Source organism: Drosophila biarmipes, chromosome 2L, assembly GCF_025231255.1.
Source record: "Drosophila biarmipes strain raj3 chromosome 2L, RU_DBia_V1.1, whole genome shotgun sequence".
Lineage (NCBI taxonomy): Eukaryota > Metazoa > Arthropoda > Insecta > Diptera > Drosophilidae > Drosophila > Drosophila biarmipes.
The window spans coordinates 20,545,048-20,551,215 of NC_066612.1; positions in this window are offsets into that span (position 1 = coordinate 20,545,048).

Consider the following 6,168-nt stretch of genomic DNA (forward strand, 5'->3'; position numbering starts at 1 on the left):
CATCCTTGCAGACCGGACCGCCCAGGACTCTCCCCTCCGCGCCCTCTACCATAAAGTATGCGAAATATCTTCCAATTATTTTTCCCCGTGAATTGCATGTGCATGTGTGCGTGCTTGCCTGTCCATGTGTGAGTTCAAAGTGTTTGGGCAGCAGGCGGCCGAAAAAGTGGGCAAAAAGTAGCGTGGCCCAGGCAAATAAAGGAGAAATGAAAACTTTCTGCTGGCATTTCCTCCGGTTTCCCCACCCACTCATTCCACCGATCAGTGCACTGTAAATTCGAGTCGAGGATGCATTTTTCATGCGTTAATTTTTCATTTTTAATTATTCGATTATAAAGACCTTAAATAATTGAAAGCCTGCCCAGCGGCAATCACGTACTGCAGGCCAATAAAAGTACAGGAAAATCGTGTTAAAAAAGCGAAGAGATAACAGGACTTTTTGACTACGTGTTAAGCGTTAAAGTATCTTATAAGGTGATAAAAAGCAGAGTCGCAGAACATTTTTTTCTTGCACCGGAAAGTGTTCGGAACCCTTGTAAATGGCAGGCAAATTCAAAAGATTTGTTGTCAGGCAAGCAACCTTATTTTACATAGTATCTTAAACTAAGATTAGAACTTGGTAAAATTGCTTTAAAGATTATATGCCACTTGGCATTTAACCCAAACATTTTGCTTACAAATATGTTTATGCAAGCTTCTTTTGCACTCAAAGTCAACACAGGCCACAAAGTCGCAAAATATTTAACTGAGCACAGAATGCAGAAAGCAAGAGTGAAACAAAAAGAAAGAATTACCAGCAAACAAGCCCGCAAATGCCAGAAAAGAGAAAGCAGTGCAAGGTATGGCATTTTATTTGGCACTCGAGCAACTAACTTTATAACGAGAGCAACTATTTTCGCAGTAAATAAGTTTGCTGAAAAATCACCGAGCATGGACCATGGGCAACTATTTGTTAACGTTTATAAACTAAACTAAACTCGATGCTTAACGAAAGTAAAGCGGGTGCAAAGGCGTACCAGCCCCAAAATTGTTGGGCTGCACATTATTTTTATAAAAATATGTTGCTTAAAATGCAAGCACAAGGCAAACATTTGTTTCACATTTTTGTTGCCGTCCCCCGGCTCCTACTGCGTATGTGTGGGTATCTCAGGATCCGAGTGTCTGTGTGACGAAAAAGGACTAAACTATGTTGCCGCCGTCGGCACTCGCCTTGAATTTTCCGCAGCATCCGACGTCAGGGGAAATCTTGCGCCAATAACTTGCAACTGCTTATGAGGCGACCCAAGAACTCGACAGCCACGCGACAGCCATATGAGTTAAAGTGGGCGCTGAATCGGGGGCGTGGCACTAAGCTCCTGCGGGAGGAATAGTCCACGAAATATCTGGAAAAATGCGCTAGTTTTTATGCGCATTATTGCGCCACTCCGAGCGCTCAGCTGCAAGAGTATTTGAGTCAGCCCTGAGGTCTGGTTTCCGTCTGCTCCAGGACCCACACTAAAAACAAGGAAGTACATACTTTTTTAAGTTTTACAAACTGAAAAGGTTCTAAAACGTAAGGCGACGAGCAGTGTCTAGAGCAGCATGTTGTACCTACTAGTATCAAAACTATTACTAAATATATAAATACTTTATTTAAAGAAGACTTACATTAATAGATCCAAACACCGTGTTTTCCTCAGCGTGCAAAAATGTTGGTAACGAACTAAAAAGGAAGGTTGGGACTTTTTAAGTAAAATAAAATAAATTAATTAAGTTAAAGTGTTAATACTTGAGTGAGGTATTAAACACAAACATGTTTAACGCCTTTTTCACACCATACAATTTTTGCAATTGTATTTATAGACACACAAGAACTTTATTTGTTGTTAGTGTACACTTTTTGCGTACGATCCTGTTTGTAGTGCTGATGGTTAGAAAGTTGTTGCAGTTTCTTACCATAATTGCCTGAAGCTTATCGCGTATCCGGCAATGTTTAAACTGAAAAAGAATTTCCCAGGCGCAGGCAAGCCAAAGGAAAAATAGCTGAGGGCAAATTTATAGCCGGATTGCTTAAAAAATATGCTTAAATCCGTCGTGAAGAAACTGAATTCTGGCGAAAAAGTTTTGCTTATAATGAGGGCAAAGTCAAAAGAAATCTGCGGATTTCATTATCGCTGGCCGACAAAACTAAATGCGCCTTGATTGATTGTTGGGCACACTTAATTTAATGAATTATTTAAGCAAACGAAAGCAAAGCTAAATGCTTATAACTTTTTTGTCCTTTTTATCCGTCTTCGGCCTCGAATGCTTACTTTTTAGACTTTTTTGAACTTCTTGTGTGACTTTGACGGACAGCGCGAGGCAGGGGAAATAAACCATTAATAACATGTTTCATTTATTCATTCATTTATTTGGCCGTTCTCTGTACGGCTGCGTGTCTGCCTTTCCGCTTGATTAACATAATCCTCCATTTATTATGAGAGTGAGTGTGTGTTTGGGAGGGTGTGTGCGTGCGTGCGGCGCTGTGATTTAATTATGTAATAGTTTGACTGAAGTGGACTTGGGCCTAAGCTGCGTGCTGTCTCCCATTGTGGGCAGTGTGTGTGTGCTGGTATTATTTTAATTGATTTGTTTTGCTGCTTAGCTGCTTTGGCCCTGTCTGGTCTTGGCCAGGTCAAGCCGCAGCCTGTTTGCGAAATGGTCGAGCTACTTGATGAGACATGAGATTGGATTTCCCCGTCCTGAAATATGAGCAGTTGGTAACTGATGGACAGGACGCTCTGGTTAGTTAATTACCTTCTCTTTTAAGTTGCCAGAAATTATTTGGGCACTTAATATTATTTGAAGCATTTTGCTTTTTGAGTTAATTCCAGTTAAAAAATGTCGCTCTCTTTGAGCTTTTTTGACCATCCTGCTTTTCCCTCCTGCAAAGTATAAATGAAACTCACAAAAAGTTTAAAAATCCTATCTTACCACCCCACAACACGTAAATAAACGAACAAAAAACTGTCAGGACTCTAAATACTTTTGAATACTTTTTTCAACTCGCCGGCAATAGAAAAGAAGGAACCCCAAAAAAAGAAAAACAATAAATAATATAAATGTGTAAGGAATTCAAAGAAATTAGCATAATTTTTGGGTGTTTCCAGAGAGTGGCCCCCACCCCCTTTCTTCCTACTCCTCTCCTCGAGCACGCTGGCATATGGGCCACGATTCTGCCAACTGTCGGCAGCTCCCTGACCTGACCCGACCTGATCCCGGGCACTTGCCGGGCATTAGTGTCCGGTGCTGGCATTGTGCTCGCCAACTTTTTCCCTTCGACCATTGTGATTCCGAATTCGAGACTGCTGCGATACCCAGTGGCCATTACAGCAGGTGAGTGTGCTGGAATAAATTATCTCGAACTAGAACCATTAACAGAACAATTAAAGGGAGATATAACTAACTTGTACAAAATATTTCGGGATTATTTCTAAAGACGTAAAGAGTGCAGTATTATAAATTGACTGCAATCTGAAGTTATTGATTACAGTATTGCCACATTTATATCATGCGAAATAGGAAGACTTTGAAGATTTTTCTCTAAACATTCACAGCTGTTACTCAATTTTTATTAATTTATTACTGATTTTTAATGTCTAACTTTTTGGTATACCTTATATTTTCATAGGATAAAGTCTAGTCGTAAGGAATTTAAGATTTAAGATTCAGTTGAACAAAGTTTAAACTTTGGTACTTGTCCTGCGCATAAGTCAAACACGTGCCAGGAAGAAGTTGGCAAGTTTTGTTCGAAGACACTCTCACACCTGCTAACTGGTCAAGACAAATTTAAATTCCGCACTTGCCACCGCGTCCAGAGGGTGTAACAACTCTCTTTCGACAGAGACCGAGGCGTGGAATTCCGGGAGCGGGACAGTGAAATGAATAGCTAATCTGTAGAATAAATTAAATGAATTCTCCGCTCCTTCGTTCTATATTGGTAACACTTTTGCCGTGCCACTTGTGCGCGTGTGTGGGCCAAGTAAATCGCATTAATTTGGTATGCTGGCCACAAAACTGGGATTTATTAAATAGTCAACTGAAACTCACACCAACAAAGGGCTGTGGCCAAGAGAGACGTGCGTGACACACACACAAATGCCGGCGGCAAGTCTTACTTAACTTATTCTGCCAATGTATGGGTCGCATTCGCTGCATGCGATAAAGCTAAAAGGTTCTCCCACACACACTCTTACGTACATTCCCGACATGACCCCGCACACAGCTATACACGGCGGCAGGACACCAACCAATGACCCTTTTGTATCTGTGTGCGCCTTTCCGCTCGCCATTCAATTGCTCACAGTGGAAAATCAGTTTGAGATATTCCCGTCAGTGCCCCCGAAAGAGTGCTATAAAATGCTTTGATTGTAAAGTATGCGGAAAAATAATGAAATCAGTGATCAGTGGGTAGGAAGGGCCAACAATAGAATCTTGTTTTATATGTGGCTTTAAGGCTTGCTGGAATAACATTAAATTCTTTTACCCCTCAAGGGCCCTTGAGAAGCTTGTTTCTTCCAACATCATTTTAGCTGAAAAACTACAAAATGTACACCTCTTCAGGTACTTAATATGTAGTGCGATTTTTCCTAATTTTTTATTAAATGTTAAATTAAATATAAGTAAATAGATATATTAAATGTAGTGGGAGTGGAAAAGTATTTGCAATAAAACAAATGTGATGGTAAAGGCAGAAGACTAAGTTGTATAATCCTGTTCAAAAAGCCCTAATTAGAATCTCCCTCACCACTGTGCCTTCCAGACAAAGTAGGGCTTGCTGTCCCGCAGGATGAGCTGCAGTCCTCGCCTTTCATTACCCGGACTCCAGGAAAATGGGATGGAAAACAGTGGAAGGACAAGGGAGCCAGGCACACATCCGCCGCCGATGGCTGTGCAAGAGGCTCCACCCGAGCCACTGAGTCAAAAGTCCCCCGACTGGAATGCAAATGCTGCCGCCCAGCAAGTCAATAAATAAATTCAAACAATTTGACAACTTGCTCAATGGAACTCTCCGTGCCGCGGATGTGGGGATCGGGAGGCTCCCTTTGATTGTCACTGGGTGCGTGGCTAGCAATTGCGTTTGAGCGAATTTAAATTAAAGTGTCATTGAAACTGGCAGCCCCTCAACGAAAATAAAATTTATAGTTTCGGCAGCTCGAAGGAGCAGTCGTTCGCCGAAGTACGGGAAATGCCTTTGGGTGCCACTGCCCCGTCGACGCTCCTTGCCATTTTCAATTTCTATAAGTGTACACGCACACGTCCGGCTTAGATTTATCACTTTTGATTCGGGCAGTTCAACAAAGCCTTCATCCCAAGCCCTCTCTTTGGGCAACTTGTATTGATTTAATACATTTATTTGCTTCCCCAACTCGCATTCCCCTTCCTTTTAAGGACCTGATTCGATTTTTGTTTGTGCCCGAAAAGGAAAAGTTTTAATTTCATTTCGTGTTTGGATGTGGGCCATGTTTATCAGATTAAAAACTTGCCCTTTTCCACTCGGCCGCTGACTTGAATTCCATATCGGTAGACTACATTTGCTGGAAAAACAATTTGCTTGGCCAGGTGCAAAAAAACGTAATTATATTTAAGGCAATTTATGTTATTTAATTCGCGCGGATTAACATAGATAATTTTTTAATTATCTATGGCTGCAATAATTCCACTAATTATTCCACTTGATGTGTGGCCGTTTTTTATCTACTTGGAATTGGCCACAATAAATATTGCAACTAATTTATGTAAATTTTGCGAATAGTTAATTTCTATTTTGTTTTCCGTGTTGCAAATATGCGTCAATCCCCTGAACTTATCTACGAACTTTAAATTCAAGCTAACTCCCTAACTATTTTTTCTGCCTAAAATTAACAATTGTTGTCCGGTTAATATTAATTTGTGCAAATATGTCAAATTAGTGGTAAACTAACATTCCTGATTATGCAACATCTAATTAGTCAACAATGTATGCTGTTTTATTGTATCTGCTCGTAATCAGTTCGCAATAATTTACCTTCTCATTAAATCCGAAACAACTTGCGTTTTTTCTGGTCTCATAGGGGGGACTTCCAGTCCGTTGGTCGCCATCATCCAATCAAACGAATCAATTGCACTCAGACCCACCGATGCGCATCTCACTGCGATAATCAGCAATTG